We start from the raw sequence: 17,552 nt of genomic DNA on the forward strand, positions 1-17,552 counted from the left end.
CAAGCCCTTGCTCCTCCAGGCCATCAGTTTGGAGTAGATTTCATTTTTAGCTGCTTGCACTTCCTGTGCATTAGTTCTCCTGTAACATTCCCTGTCGTTTAATTGTTTTAAAGCCTCCTCCAGGTACATTTTTCTTGGCCAGAGCACAACGTTTCCGCCCTTGTCCGACTGTATAATTACCAGCGGTTTGTGTCCTTTCCATCAGGCTATGATATTGCATGTCATGGTAGTTGTGCTTTTTCTTTTTTGCCTTTGCATTGTTGATTTGTAACTCCTTGAGTTCCAATGAAACTCGATCATGAAAAATGTCTAGGTTGTCCTTCAGCATCAAAGGGCAGAATTTAGATTTTGGTTTGAATGGTGTTGTACATGGGGTGAGTGCCGGTTCTCCACCTAGGGCTAGCTCAGATATTACCCCTTCCTCTTCCTGCAACTCAAGTAATTCCTGGGTGAGTGCTACTCCTATTAGTGGCGGATTATTCAAAGTCATGGTGGATGCGCTGGAGGGAATCGTGGTGTTAGGTCTTCGTGTGCTGTGGTATTTTTTCAACTTGAGCTTGCGGACATATTTGAATAGATCAATACGGGTGCTAGCGTAATCAAAGTCACTTCTGGCACTTTAGGATAACCCCAGCGACAAGATGGAAGTTTCGCTCTGGGTTAGTACTATGTCACTCAAGTTGACTACAGTTTTGGCACCCTCTACTTCGGTGTTTGGTTGTGTTGCCATTTGGATCGTTGCCTCCTCTGTCTCCCTCCTGTGCTTCCGCCTTTTGTTGCAGTTCCTCCTCTCTGCGCGTTTGCTGTTTGCTTGTTTACAACAAGGGGTGGTGAGGGACAGAGTCTCTGAATTAAACAGAATGCTCTCACCCAGTCAAGAGATCAGGGCTAGATCCAACACCGTTTTTTAGCTCACTGCACCATCCCAGTTTCAGAACCTGGCTGTATGCAAATTAGTCTGTTCCTGTCCCAGTGCATGATGGGAACAGGGCAAACCAAACTACAAAAGCCAATTCTTACACTGGGAAGGAAACAAGCTACCGGGGACCGGTTTCTGGCATTTCAGCCTCTTCGGCCCGGCTTGCTTGAATCCTGATGGTGCAATGAGCAAGGGACTCACATCTGAGCATACCCTTCCACGCTTAGGGTGGACAAAAATATTTACAACAAGGGGTGGTGAGGGACAGAGTCTCTGAATTAAACAGAATGCTCTCACCCAGTCAAGAGATCAGGGCTAGATCCAACACCGTTTTTTAGCTCACTGCACCATCCCAGTTTCAGAACCTGGCTGTATGCAAATTAGTCTGTTCCTGTCCCAGTGCATGATGGGAACAGGGCAAACCAAACTACAAAAGCCAATTCTTACACTGGGAAGGAAACAAGCTACCGGGGACCGGTTTCTGGCATTTCAGCCTCTTCGGCCCGGCTTGCTTGAATCCTGATGGTGCAATGAGCAAGGGACTCACATCTGAGCATACCCTTCCACGCTTAGGGTGGACAAAAATATTTACAACAAGGGGTGGTGAGGGACAGAGTCTCTGAATTAAACAGAATGCTCTCACCCAGTCAAGAGATCAGGGCTAGATCCAACACCGTTTTTTAGCTCACTGCACCATCCCAGTTTCAGAACCTGGCTGTATGCAAATTAGTCTGTTCCTGTCCCAGTGCATGATGGGAACAGGGCAAACCAAACTACAAAAGCCAATTCTTACACTGGGAAGGAAACAAGCTACCGGGGACCGGTTTCTGGCATTTCAGCCTCTTCGGCCCGGCTTGCTTGAATCCTGATGGTGCAATGAGCAAGGGACTCACATCTGAGCATACCCTTCCACGCTTAGGGTGGACAAAAATATTTACAACAAGGGGTGGTGAGGGACAGAGTCTCTGAATTAAACAGAATGCTCTCACCCAGTCAAGAGATCAGGGCTAGATCCAACACCGTTTTTTAGCTCACTGCACCATCCCAGTTTCAGAACCTGGCTGTATGCAAATTAGTCTGTTCCTGTCCCAGTGCATGATGGGAACAGGGCAAACCAAACTACAAAAGCCAATTCTTACACTGGGAAGGAAACAAGCTACCGGGGACCGGTTTCTGGCATTTCAGCCTCTTCGGCCCGGCTTGCTTGAATCCTGATGGTGCAATGAGGGGTATACTCAGACATGAGTCCCTTTCTCACTGCTCCATCAGGATTCAAGCAAGCCGGGCCGAAGAGGCTGAAATGCCAGAAACCGGTCCCCGGTAGCTTGTCTCCTTTCTGGTAAAGAATTGGCTTGGTAGTTTAGTCTGCCCTGTTCCCATGATGCACTGGGCCAGGGACAGACTGATTTGCATATAGCCATGTTCTGAGCTGGGATGGGGCAGTGAGATAAATAACGGTGATGGATCAAGCCCTGATCTTTGGACTGGGTAAGAGTGGTCTGCTCAATTCAGACACTCTGTTCATCACCACCCCCTTTTGTAAATCGAGTTTGCTTGTTTACGCCTGCTCCCTGCGACCCAGAGAGGAGGGTTTGCTTTCGGTCTTGTTGGACTACAGCTAACTCCTGGGCGGGAGTGAACTTGCGAAACCCCGACCTCTTGTTGCGTTTAGCTTCATTGTCCGACTCGCTTTCCACTTGGGAACTGTTTCCTGAGATAGAAGGCACCTCTAATAGACTATTGCTGGTTGATTGAGTTGACGTGCCAGTTGCAACATTTTCATTATCATTTTTTTGTTGATGTTGCTTTAAATTGTCATACCTCCGGGCGAAGGTAAAGATCTGCCCGTGCTCGTAGTCAAGCCTGTCGTGTTGGAATTTGTAAGCCTTGCGACGTTTGATTATATCCTCTTCGTGTTTGAGTCGCGCCTCCATCTCCTCACGGTATTTGACAATAGCGGGAATACTGGGAATCTTTGCTATTTCAGATTCTAGTCTTTCTATTTCCGCCAGCAGTTTGGTTCTGTCGCTTTCCGCATATTGTATGAGTATTTTCATTAAGCGCTTTGAGAAGTCCAAGTTACATTGTGCCCAATCAGTGAGCATTTGGGGATCAGGCTTTTCGTATGAGGGTGCTAACATTCTCAAACCACGAGGCACCCTCCCTACCTCCAGGTAACCGGACAGGGAGCTGTGCTCCCACCACTTCGCCTGCTCACTCTTACAGCATTTTTCTAATGCCCTGAAAAGGTCTTTAATATTGTTGCTCGGTTCCGGCAACGAGGTTGTAGTTGTAATCGGAACGGACCCCCCAGCCGGGGAGTCCGTGAACACACCCCTTGAAGCCTCCACACGGCCCCGTACTGTGTCTGCAGACATGGTGTGTCAATATTGGGGCATAAATTTTAACAGGGAAAGTCGTTTTTCTCCTACCCAACAATGCTGGGCAGTCGACCTCTGTTCCACTCCACACAGGATTTTCTCCGGGGCTCCAGCGAGTTTGTAGGTACTCCCGGTGCAGTTCCAGCTCGCAGTCAGCCACCGCCGACCTCTGACCCGGAACCACTCCGGTTCTTCCCCACGTCGTCACTGGAATCTCCGCCTCTCCAGGGGCTCCGGCGGCGTCTCCTTTGCGGAGTTGTAGAATTGCTCCAGACCAGTAACCGTAGCTTCAAGCCGCACTAGCCCAAACGTGGAGGGGTCTCGCCGAGTCCAGGGAAGCAATCCTGGAGATACTTGCGGTATGTTTTAGTCCTTTAAATCAGCATGCCCAGCCGAACATTGAGGAAGAGACGAGACCCGCTTTTTAGGTGTTTAATCGTTTATTTTGCCCAACACCAGTCTGCCATGACGCGTTTCGGCTACCAAAAGCCTTGATCACATGATGCAGTCATGGGGGCTGACCACCCGTTTTAAAGTGCAAGGTGCCTGCTGCGTGAAAAACATAGTAAAAATACTACATTTGTTACTGCATTAATGCCATGAAGCAAAGTTAGCTTACAGTGATAAATGTGAAATACATGGTATAGTAATATTGACTGTATAAATACAATTTTGTCACTTATTGTCACTGAAACACCTGTTGAGTTTGATAAAGTGCACAAGTTTAGATAAGAGGGATGAAACGGCAATTCGGAATAAAATACATTAAAACACATTAATAGTTAAAAATGTATTAAAACTATATAAATATTCCTAATCCGTGCCAGTCACCTCAAAACAATCTTAGTTAATGCATGTCAGACTATCAACCGTATGCTCCTAAAGCAACAGTAAGATCTGAGCAAAACACGCAAATGGGATATTACATTAAATGGTTCTAGGCAGTAACAACGATATATATATATACACACATAGTGAATGAATACATAATATATTTATCGCTATGTTTACATATGGGTCAAAGTGTACATAAAAATACGGTTTTTGCACATAATGATTGCTGCACAAAAGTCTATGTTTGCACCTATTTACTATAAGCATTTATGCAGTAAATGATTTGGGCCATCGCTTTCTTTAATATGACTTTACCATGGATTCATATAATATTGTGATATGATCCTTTAACTGCATTTAATTTCAGGTTGGTATATTCTATTAGCGATCTTTGCACATGACCCACTTTGGCATCTCAGTACAAATCTGGGGATTTCCTTTTTGGGACTACAATGTGTTCATTATAAATATGGTTGTTTGTGAAACTTACGATGTCACATTTAAACACGAGTTCATGTTTTATCTGTTATTGGAAAACAGACTGACCAGTTTCCTTCACCTTTGATATTTGCACAGCATTTTGTTTAGGTCATCTTATCAAGTGGTGTGTACACATCATATTTAACAAGCATTTGCAATGCAATAGGTCTCGCATTAGGAAAGTTTGAGCTATTGGTATTGTAAATGACACTTTTTTTGTTTATGTGTTGGTTTTGAAAATAGCTAAATAAATAGCTTTGTCACTTACAATGCCAATAGTTTGAACTTTGGCAAATGTGACACCTATAGCATTTGTAATGCAATCTGTGTTGTATTTACGTGACTTAGATGTATTGATATCACAAATAACAATGGCTTTTACAGTTTCTCTTCAGTCTGGGACTTTCACCTGACAACCAAATGCATCCTGGGCGATGTAACCTTTGTTTCTATTTAATAATTAAAGTAATCGAACTTGATATCAATGGCCTTTGGGTGAAAATTCCAGCACATGAAACTGTCAGAGGCCACTGAGTGAGGTGACTGTCTTAACAAACACACAAAATGTATGCAACCGAAACCCCCTCTACAGAAAACCCTCACGTTGTGGAGTGCGAGAAGCCCATGTTTGATCTGGCAGCACTCAAGTTTCCCAGACCCATTCCTCTGTTGAAGGCTACATGACCCAGAATTCAACTTTAAAAAATGGGTTTGGTAGTGCTGTTTTATACTAGGGCTACAAGACTCAGAAGGCAAAAAAAATAATCACAGATACCATGTAAAATTGGGAACTCTTATTTTGTTGTTATTTAGCCGTTTTATTCTGGTACGTGTAGCCCCGTGTTTATCGTGAACAAATGAAACTACGAGGATCTGAATGGAGAGCAAAACAGGAATGGGCTTGAAATTAAACATTTCGAGTTGTGTTTCACAACACATCGCCTATTCCATTTAAGGGTACTGATAGACCTCTCTTGTAGCCAACACATGCAACTGTGCATCCACTTTCCCGACACCAACCCTGCGACGCCCACAGCTTTCTGAAAGGCGAAGAGTGAGCATGCCCCTCGTTTGAACCCAAACACGCCCCCCTCACGTCATGCAGCTGTGCTGTCACTTAAACAACTTCTAGTGTCTGGACTCAACCAAGGAGCCGTGTCACTGAGGAGAAACAACAACACGCCTTTCTCCCTCGGTACATTTGCAAGTCAAGTAGATAGATTAACGTCAACAGGTCCCGGGAATTGACGTGTCATAAAACTCTGCCCAGGCGGCTCGATAGCCTCATGCTTAGCCAGCAAGAACGGCTCGTCTAATCGAAAGCATTAAACAGGGGGCGGGGGGATTAAGCATGCAGGAGGCATCGTGCGGATCAATGCCCAGGAATCCCAACTAGAGGCTCCCAATCCGGAAGCGGCTTCCACAGCCCGCAGGAATGCACGGGCGCACATTTTCGCAGTATCCCTCATTCTCAGGGTCTGCCCCTCCTTAAGCAGCCACGAGTACACTCTGGCTCTCAACTTTCTGTTTTGGGGGGAGAGATGGCAAATGCTGATGTAGGACTGCGAAGCCTCTAAGCAGCTGTCAAGGGGCCAAGAAAGGGATGGTTGTGAGCTCAAAACAACAACTGCACCAGAAGTTATGGAGCCGCTGCAAATCGCGCACACAATCAGAGATACACACGAAGCATGCACAACACCAGAAGGAAAACTTCTCCTCTGCTTACCTTGCTTCCTGACGGGTATGTTTGCAGATCGCACAGGTCCGAAAAGGAGTACAGAGGCACTTAATGAAAAAATGTCTGTAATAATATCCGGAGGGTTGACAGAGGCTCTATATAATGGACGTGGCCAGCAGAATAAAAAATGCAACGTTGCTTATTTTCGGGGAAACTGATTTTTATACGTAACACATACACATATAATGAGCGACCATAACAGACACATAATAGGGTGTAAGGTTGCAAATGCCGAGGACCGCAATACCAAGTGCGCAGAACGACTGCCGATATTATATACACTGTTGCGGGACAGTTCAGTTTCGAAAACGAGGCCTGACACGCAAAAGGGATTTCCGGCCGGGAGAAAGGAGAGGCGTGACACGCACTGAAGGGGCGGAGAAACAACGGAGCGGGCTGCGGAGTCTGGTCTGACACGGAGGGACAGGACGAGAGGAGCCGGTGAGGGGGGGCGTCGGGGCACATTGACGGTGCCCGCCCCCTCAGTGATGGAAGCCCTGCTTGTGCCCGGTGAGCGGGGTTGGGAGTGTGTGTGCGGGTTTGTAAGAGGGGGGGGGTGCGCGCGCTTGTATGTGCCTGCGTGTGTTGTGCCTGTCTGCGTGTGTGTGTGTGGGGTGTGGGGGCGGCACCGTGTGTATGTGTGCGCGTGCGTGCGTGCATGCAGAGGGGTGGGGGATGGCTGTGTCTGTGCCGTTAATGCGTGCGAGGGAAGCGAGTTAGTCTGCGCAAGCGCGGCTCAGACGCGAGCTCCCGAGGTGAAATCTGACAATGTGAAAGCGCGCGTCTGATTGCTGTCCACATTCCTAAATACGGGCCACAATAGGTCTGAAGCAGACACCTTCAATGCTCACGCATTGAGGGTAGGTCTGCTTGACCTAAAAACATGGCAGGCTTTTTTATCTGGCTATCTGTGAGCAAGGACATGCCGTCCGAAACACGTCAGATTGCAGCTCTTCAATAAATACCATCAGTGCCTATAAATGGAGGATATGTGTTGTCTGTTTGCCTGACAGTTTGGGGAAGTGCGGAGACTTGTTTGTTTGTTTCATGTAGATTCAGAAGGTGGTTGCTTCCGTGACAAATCCACTCCCCGGAAGTAGGCTGCCGCCATCAACCAGTGTATTCACGTTTCGAAAAAGGAGTTTGTTGGGTTGCAGCATACTATCACTGCAGCGGAAGGAAAGTAACGGCGCGATCGGAATATCGGTCGAGGAGCAATTCCTGTCTGCAGTGAGTGAGTCGGCGATTTGCATCGGTGGGGAGGAGAAAACGGCACAGTGGAGCCCCGCATACACGGAAGGTCTACACATATATTTCACATGAATAAGAGAGCTTGCACAACAATGTCAGCGGAGGTAGTTCGCAGCAGGGAGGCCGCTGTAGACGCCTTATTATCTAATCTACCCAAAACGATCACCAGAGGGGAGACGGCTACTCCAGGCAATGCTGATAATTCCAACAAATGGCAAAGTAAAGGTTTATTAAAACGTTTGGAAAAATGTATGCGCTCCGAAGTGACTAAATGGTGGGAGCACAAATCACTATCCAAATACATTGAGGAGGGTCGGGTTCCGAGGGCCTACGTATTTGATTAGCCCCAAGTTTTGAGAGCCCCAATCCGGAGATGTTAAAAGAGTGGGGTCACAGCAATCTGGAGGCCTCTATGAACTTAGTAAAAATACTGGTCAAATATGCTGAAATAGACAGACTTGCCCTGATTACTGAAATTGACAAGATAAACGAGCAACTTGTGAAATTTGAACCTAATGACTTTATAACTAAGTCAAGAAAGGAAATACAAGAACACCTCATTAAATATGAAGAGATAATCAAGGCCCGCAAAGTGTATAAGTTCACTCGCGACAAAGAAGAGTATGAGCATATACTTTTGCTCGTAAGTATGAGAATGCGAAGAGATCCAAACTCAGTGAGAAGGTATCAAGTACAACAACAGGCGCAGGATCTACGTCAAACGAGACTACAGGTGCAGTTTCAATAATCAGTGACACTAATTCAATGGCAAACAGCATATCATAGGATGATGACCGCTTTAACAGAACAGGGGAAGTAGATAAGTCCAAAATTTTAGATCTTGGAGAAGAGATTGATTTTTTAATGTTCGATCGTCGCCAGACATTAAGACCAAGGAATCAGCAAAAGAAAAAAGAGCAAGAAACCACTCAGGAAGGCGCGAACGCCGCAAGAAGCGGAAATGGCTAAAAAAAATCACTACTGGCGAAAAAAACAATAACAAATGACAACACCATTATAAACCTCTCCACAGTTACTCTGAGGCTGAAAAACAATTATTGGATTTAGCCAGAATCTGCTTAAAGAAGAGTTTTTTTGCATTTAAAGGTGAGATATTCCTGCAACTTAAAGGTGTAGTGATGGGGTGTTTCGCCTCAGAGATTGCCAACCTTGTGATGGACCAATTTGAAAAGAGATATCTTCAATGAGGCGACCCCATTTCGGCTTCATGTGTCGAGGTGGGTGCGCTTCATCGACTATATATTCCTAATATGGAATGGGGATGAGAGAACTTGAGCAGTTCCATCTATGGCTTAATGCCTGTACCCCCGATCTGAAATTCACCAAAACATTCAGTGATTCCAAGATCAATTTTTTGGACCTGTGGATTTTTAACAACAATGGACAGTTGGAGGTTAGTCTCTACACTAAACCCACAGACAGGGATACACTCCTGGATTTCCCTAGTGTACACCCTAGGAGCCTTAACTCCATGGCTGCTAAGGCAATTCCCCTCCTGTGCTGGGAATTGCTATTTGACATTATTTTATGACGAGCTGGGCTCGTCATCAGTGTACGAGGAGGCTACACCATGACTAGCCCAGCTCGTCATCAGCTTGGAAGGGGTTAAAGAAAATCTGCCTTAGTGGCAATTTTTATGGATTCGCCGTAATTGCTCGAATAAAAGTGACTATTTAGACCATGCTGAAATCCTGTCTAATAAGCTGTGCTTGAGAGGTTACCCTAGAAAATTGGTAAGGGCCGCGTTGAAAATGGCATGGAACACCCCGTGAGACTTTGCTGACACCCAAGGCCAAACAGGATGTTTCACAGATGTGTTTTGACCTTTATTCCGAAATCTAATAAAGTCACAGATCATTACTAAAAATTGGGGACTGATAGAACATCTTCAAATCCTTAAGCCATTGTTTGCTTTTAGAAAAGGGAGGATTCTCAGGCAACATATTGTGCGAGCCAGTAGAGACTCTGCTGTGGTTAAAAAGGACACTTGTAGCTGTTGGGCATACCGGCAGTAGTCGGATACTTTAGGTGCACTAATTGCACTGCATGTGACAACACTACAGACACTGAAACTATTTCTATCAATAACATGACACACACAATGCGATCATTTTCGAATTGCAACACCAAAAATGTGGTGTATGTGGTGATTTGCCCGTGTGGGCTTGCCTACATTGGTCAAACCACACAAGCTGTCAAAATGCGTGTCAGCCAACATAAGTCACGTATTAGATGTAAGACGTCAGGAGCTCCGTTAGTCCAGCACTATAGTGAAAGTAGACACGGCGAAGATGAACTTGTTTGGGCGGTACTAGTAGTGATTAAAGCTAACAACAAGAGAGAACTAGAACCTAAAATGAACCGAACGGAAGCTCGTCTAATAGAAAAATATCATACTGCAACAGAGGGCTTGAATGATCGAGATGAGATCTGGGCATTAATATAAATAGTGATTACTGTGTACCCTCTTTGGGGAGGAGATGTATGACATGAATTACGTTTGGTGCATTTATTCCCATGTTGCCTATGTTCTGTTGATATATACCTGATGGATTTTTGATTTGTTTCTAGGTTGTTATGATGCTTCATATCTTGCCACTCTAATAAAAACGCTAGTAGTGGGGGGTTTCCTCCTCCAGCCCCGATTATAGATCTCCATTTTGAATGTTGAAGTTAGAGGTATCCCTGTACCCTTGTTAGAATGTACGCCTGTAGGTGGCCGTGCAGTGCCTGTGAATTTTAGGTCCCTGTCAATTAGTATATTTTCTCACTTCCACTCCCGCTTTGTTCTGGCATGTGTTTGATCTGTTCATGCGAGGGGTGTTTAGATCTGAATCCCCCTCCGAGTCACACACTTTAGTGTTTGATTTAGTTATCCCCCAGTTGTTGTTTCACGTGTTCTCACCACCTTCCTGACTTGGGAGAACAGTGGTAAGAGACAGCTGTGGAGAGGGCCACATTCATTGGACGGATAGTTATTCTTTTTTTCTAGTTGTGAGTTTAGCGCCGGCACTCCATTGATTACAGTGAGTTCTTTTTTTCGATTCCGCCGTTGTGAAGTATGAACTCTTGGGCAATGTCTTGTAGTTCCAGAGTAGGGTAAGCCGGGATATGCAGGAATGCTTGATGTGAGGACCGGTAGTCCTTTCTTTGTGGTTATGTGAACCGAGCGTGAAGTCATCACGTGCACGCTATGTAGTGAACATGGCGTTTGACTCGCATCCTTCTGAATACAAGAGATTTGGCGTCTGTGACGGGCAGCTCTTTGACTGAGGTATCCTGTTCTCTCTCTTTTTTAGGTTTCGCCTGAGGCCGGAGCACTAGCTCCGCCCAGGAGAAATCTTATGTTTCCTACAGTTTGGGCTCAGTCCCGCCTCTGTCTTTCATTGGCTAGCTCCATAAATGGAGGCTAGCCATTGGAAGACAGAGCCGTCCGTCATTGTGCGAGGCGATTCGTGGGCGTTTCGGCAATGTTTTTCTCATCCTGCCTCTTTTCTGGCGTCATGTGGCTGTGGGCGTTTACTTTTTTTTTTTGTCCCGTGATGTTTTCGTCATTTTGGAAAAGCCTTTGGCCGAAGTGGTTGGTGAGTTTGAAGTTGTTGTTATTTCCAATGCCCCGTCTCATGTTGTCTTTTGTCTGAGCCTTTCCGGCCCCCCCTCCCGCTGTCCGAGACTTTCCCGCCCCCCCTCCCGCTGTCCGAGACTTTCCCACCCCCCTCCTGCTGTCCGTGCCTTTTGAAGGCTTTTTCTTGTTGCCGGCGCCGAGTACGGTGGTGCTGCTGCTTTCCACCCACACTAGAGCCGCTTCCTCTGCTCTGACGCAGACACGGGCAGTCAGGTAAGTTTTCTTTAAATGTATTTTTTAACCCCCCGCGCCAGTCCCGACCCCCTGCGCCAGTCCCGTCCCCCGTGCCAGTCCCGTCCCCCCTGCGAGTGGCGAGGACGAACAGCTGCAGCTGACATCTTCCACAGAGTGATTTCCGTAAAGGGTCCGTCTGCAGACCAAACACACACACCAACAGAGAAGTGAGCAGCGTGGGAAGACTAAGCGGAAAACAGAAATAAATACCCAAGTCACGTTGTCGGGACAGATGTGTTCGTGGGCTTAGAAAGCGCCGCCAATGCCCTCGTGGGGCCTCTTCGAGCATAGGAGATACAAGTTACATAACCCGGGCCACGCAGCCTCACATGTTTGCAGCGACTCGTAGATTTCAGATCGCCAGACGTTGAACTTTCTGTAGAACCTTCTTCCATGGCCCCCTGCCGACCAAAGCACGACTGTAAATCTATAAATCAGAGACGGGTCAAGGCATGGGCAGAGCAGGCTGCCATGGCCCCACATTTCAAGAGACCCCCGGGAAAGGGAGCATACACCACTGACTCTACATTTTATTTGATAACTGGGTTTGCCTGTTCTTAACCCTCAAACTGCCTGGGAGGTGGGGGTAAATGTATAAAAAAAATAATCTTTTTGTTTCAAGCCTTTCTCCTTACATCGTATCACCACTTCCGCCGTACAACTTTAAATCTCAACCCCATCTGACTTTTAGTCGCCTCTCCTCTCTACTCTCACCTTTCACTCTACTTCTCTCTGTGCCCATCTGTACCTTCTCTGTGACTTCTCTCAACATAGTCCCTCTCTCTGCACCTTCTTATATCGGTGATGCTGCCGCTTTCCACCCACACTAGAGCCGCTTCCTCTGCTCCGACGCGGACACGGGCAGTCTGGTAAGTTTTCTTTTTTTTTATATGTATTTTTTAACCCCCCCGTGCCAGTCCCGTCCCCCCTGCGAGTGGCGAGGACGAACAGCTGCAGCTGACATCTTCCGCAGAGTGATTTCCGTAAAGGGTCCGTCTGCAGACCAAACACACACACACCAACAGAGAAGTGAGCAGCGTGGGAAGACTAAGCGGAAAACAGAAATAAATACCCAAGTCACGTTGTCGGGACAGATGTTGTGTTTGTGGGCTTAGAAAGCGCCGCCAATGCCCTCGTGGGGCCTCTTCGAGCGTAGGAGATACAAGTTACATAACCCGGGCCACGCAGCCTCACATGTTTGCAGCGACTCGTAGATTTCAGATCGCCAGACTTTGAACATTCTGTAGAACCTTCTTCCATGGCCCCCTGCCGACCAAAGCACGACTGTCAATCTATAAATCATCATTCATGTACACATTTTTAAAATACCCCTCATAAAGGTTCCCAAACTGCTGCTTTCAGCAAGCCATTCCAATAATTAAAAAAGTTCTAGAGGGCTTTAACTTTGAGAAAATGTCCCTCCACACTCGCTATGAGTATCTCCTTGAGCGCCGTGTGCAGGCATTTATCTCATGGCATTTCCCACTACACCGGCCATTAACCTACATTGAAGATGTGGTGACAGTTTAAGAGGAATTTGGTCTCCTACAGCAAGGGCACATAATGCCTTTCGATGGTTCCTTTCACTGAGCCTCCTCTGACATGACAAAAAGCAATGAGAAGGCAGTTTTTCTCACAATGTTTCTTAATCTTACTGAAGAAACTACAGCCCGAGGATGGGACCGACATTGAAAACAACACTGACAAAATGTGAGGATAAATATGTCATAATCAGCTGATATTTGAAACAATAGCTCTATGTGCCCTTCCTCCTCTCCCAGATGCATAATATCAATTCATTTTGTTACATCCTTCTGCCTGGAAAGCAAAGACAGCAAAGACAGTGAATTCCGTTTTGGCCTCGGCTACTGTTTGTTGGCATCTAACAGACTTTGTCCTCCTCTGCGGAAGCTCTATGTGCCTGTGATTGGCCTGACCGAGGAGAATTAAGTAATGTCCAGACCATCATTGTGAACCGCACCATTTGCCATAGGAGCGCTTTAGGGCTAATTTTCTGGTCTGACTTAAAAGTGGCTTTAGTGGTTGTACCAACCTTCTGTATTTTATCTTTTTAAATATAACCGAACCTCATAAATGCATAAACAAAACGTCTCTCAGTGAGCCGTATTCATCAATTGGCCTGTTCAACTGTCATTGACATTTACTTTCCACTTACCATTGAGATAGCATGGACAGTGTGCCAATACTCTTTATCCATTGGCTGCCTTCCACTGTGAGTGAACGCTTTTTGACTGATCACGTACACACATGCATGAAAAAGAGTGCACTGTAGTTTCAGGACTTGTGCACCTGGGCAACTTCCTTTTATTTTTATAGATTTGCTATTGAATATTGGATACATTTTAGTAAAAAGATGCATTGTACGCTTGTCGGGCCAGACCTGTTGGCTTTGACAATATTTTTATGTTTTTGCAGTGAAAAGGTATAACTTATTGTGTGTCAATTTATAGCTATTTGATATTCCGAATATGAACATGTAAAATGCTTTACTACATGTGGGTCAAGGGAAGGTACATGGGATAGTAGTTACTAAGTTGTTGGCAGGAGAAGCTGGTGTCCTGATCGAGTTCTTGTCCAAGCTTCTCCATTTGACCAATTTGCGTTAGGTCTATTCACAAAGTTTTTTGTGTACCTAAGAGATAGGAGGGAAAATGTTTTTTGAATGCACAAATGACAGATCCTCATGCAGTAAGTCAAGACCTGCAGAAATTTTCAAGCACTGACTCATTTTATGTTATTGATGTTTTAATAAGTGCTTATGCTATTTCGTAGCGCTCGATGTCACAAAACAACAGAAACAGGAGGAATAATAGAAATTGTGCCCAAGGGCATTAGAGTCCAGAGGATGCGTAGACCGTGTTTTTTTCATCACTTTCCAGTTGTTGGGTTATGGGATTAAATTCTTGACCATTTCATTCAAGTCCATTGGAAAAGGTTTGGTTTGCAGGAGTTTCCTGAACTAAAGCTTGGTGTGTTTGTAATCCGTGTGTATGTGTGTGTCTCTGGATATATATGTGTAGCTCAAAGTGTGTATGTGTGTGTGGCTCTGGGGTGGTGTGTGTGTGGCTCTGGGGGGAGGTGTGTGTAGCTCTGGGAGGAGTGTGTGGCTCTAAGTGTGCATGTGTGACTAGAGAGTGTAGAGTGACTAGGGAGTGCAGAGTGACTAGGGAGTGCAGAGTGACTAGGGAGTGCAGAGTGACTAGGGAGTGCAGAGTGACTAGGGAGTGCAGAGTGACTAGGGAGTGCAGAGTGACTAGGGAGTGCAGAGTGACTAGGGAGTGCAGAGTGACTAGGGAGTGCAGAGTGACTAGGGAGTGCAGAGTGACTAGGGAGTGCAGAGTGACTAGGGAGTGCAGAGTGACTAGGGAGTGCAGAGTGACTAGGGAGTGCAGAGTGACTAGAGAGTGCAGAGTGACTAGGGAGTGCAGAGTGACTAGGGAGTGCAGAGTGACTAGGGAGTGCAGAGTGACTAGGGAGTGCAGAGTGACTAGACAGTGCAGAGTGACTAGACAGTGCAGAGTGCCAGACAGTGCAGAGTGCTAGACAGTGCAGAGTGCTAGACAGTGCAGAGTGCTAGACAGTGCAGAGTGCTAGACAGTGCAGAGTGCTAGACAGTGCAGAGTACTAGGGAGTACAGAGGGCTAGGGAGTGACTAAGGAGTGCTAGGAAATGACTAGAGTGCTAGGGAGTGCACAATGCTAAGAGGTGCGGAGTGACTAGGGAAGCTAGGGAGTGCACAGTGCTAGGGAGTGTAGAGTAACTAGGGAGTGCTATGGAGTTCTAGAGACTGCAGAGATTAAGCTAATAACAATGTAAATGACAATGCCATTTATTTATCTGTTTTCAAAACCAACAAATAAATACAAATTTTGTCATTAACAATGCCAATAGCTCAAACTTTTCCAAAGGCGAAACCATTGCATTGAAAATGCTTGTTGATTGTTGTTAGGGCGACATCCTGCAATGGGTTGCTGTGAGCACCCACTGCTTTGGCGCTAACTTTTAGAGTGTGAGAATGTGAAATTGGGCTTGGTTTTTATCCCTTTCTCCCTTACCTTTCTCCTTTTTTGTTTTGTTCTGTTTAGAGTAGACAGGAATTGAGTACCTGCTCTGCATTTCTTCGGACAAGATTATTTTTCCAGAGAGGTTGTGGCTTTGTCTCACAGGAGCGGCATTCAGCCCCGTAAGGTAGGTTTTTAGAAGTAATGAACTTTTGACTATGTGTTATGCTTGAGGTCATGAATTAGTATGTGGCTTTCTGCACTAGGGCCCTGTGGCCATTTTGGGCCAGGTGGCAGTGGGATTGATCCTGGCCAGTCGTTGTATATGTCAGAATTGTCGCTCCACTCAGGTAATTTTAATCCCTGGCCTGTGTAATTTTGCTTTTTGTAACTCCCTCTTTGGCCGATAGTGGTTGGCTCCCACTTTTCATTTTTTGATCGACACCTGCGCAGCATGTTGGATCTTTTTGTAGGTGCAGACCTTTGATTCCTTATGGAAGTATGGGGACCGCTAATGTTTCTTATCTTTTCACTCACTGAGCACAGTATTGGTTCCCTTCATGCACTGCACGGTCACTGAATGGTGAGTTCAGTCCTGGTAGATTGTTTTCATTTCCATTGTGATTAGATATGGAATGCATTTATTGTTTTATTATTGTAGTGATACTGATCCCCCAGTCCTGATGAGGCCAATAGAAATTACTGGCTGAAACACGACTGCGCCTGCGTTGACAAGTGCAAAGGAGTCCCACCATTTGTAATTATAGGAACGAAAGAAAGCGCCTTGTTAAATATTCTGTTAGAGGTGTTATACTTTAGGCGCAATAGGGACGACCTTACAGTGTATCACATAGAATTAAAAGTGTACACTTTGATTGCTTTGCTCTCAGTAGGGGGAACTATCACTTGATTTACTTTTTCTGTTTTTTTTGGGGTGGGGGGTATTTGTTTGTTTGTACATGTACATTATGTATTTATGTGGTGTATTATATATATGAGTGATTTATAGTTTTTTTTGTAATCAATTGTACATGGTGTATATATGAAATTGATATATGTATCAGTTGTTTTTGATTATAGTGTGTATTGCCCAGTCACCTGACACATTTACAAGTTATGTAAGTGGAAATTAATTTGTCATAAATAATTAGTGAAAGCAGGGTAATTAGTTGTACTCTGTTTAAAATAAATGTTTGTAATTGATCCCTTTATACTGACTTCTCTTTGACTCTACATCGCTGATGTTCTTTGCCCAGGTATAAGAAGGGTTACTGGGCCATGACCCTTATTGTTTATATAACCGAAAAACAATTGTTAAGCCTAGGTTTGTCGTTCTGTCCTATAAGTGACTTCAAATATACCCGTACAGTATTGATGTTTTCTGTTACGTACGCAAGCTCAAGCTAAAGAATTTGTTCAGTACAATGGAAGGGCTGAAAGACCAGGCTCTTATTCTTGAGAATCAACCTAATATTGATCTTTTAGCATCGGATGCCACCACCTTATTAACTATGCACAAACGTAGTCATGCCAATGAGCCAATTACACAAGAAGGAGGATCTACACAACAAAAATAATCGGATGCAGCGGTCACACAACTGAGAGCCAACATGAGTCCATTCAAGCCCAAATCTAACTTCATACTGAACATGACAAAGGATGCGATTGACATCTTTCAGGATGTAATAGTAGAGGACCTTAAGAAATTGCACCACCAAATCAAACATCGCAAAAGATACAAAAGCAAACAGGATAATCAATATGCAGATTTGATAAAGAAACTCAGTAATAACCAGCAAATAGTGGTTACTACGTAACATAAAGGTGGCAATATTGTGATCTGCCAGAAGGATTATATTGCGGAGGCACATGGAGTGTTAAGCGATCCATTGTGCTATGAAAAATCAACATTGAAACAATACAATGCCGCAATAGAAGGCCTAAAAAAAGCGCTTTTAAATGGAAAAGAGAAGGCATGATTTCGACTGAGGAATTCAGTTTCTTGCATGTTGAGCATCCTGTATTGCCTAGATTGTACCTCGTACCC

The sequence above is a fragment of the Lissotriton vulgaris genome, chromosome 10 (assembly GCF_964263255.1).
Source record: "Lissotriton vulgaris chromosome 10, aLisVul1.2, whole genome shotgun sequence".
Classification (NCBI taxonomy): domain Eukaryota; kingdom Metazoa; phylum Chordata; class Amphibia; order Caudata; family Salamandridae; genus Lissotriton; species Lissotriton vulgaris.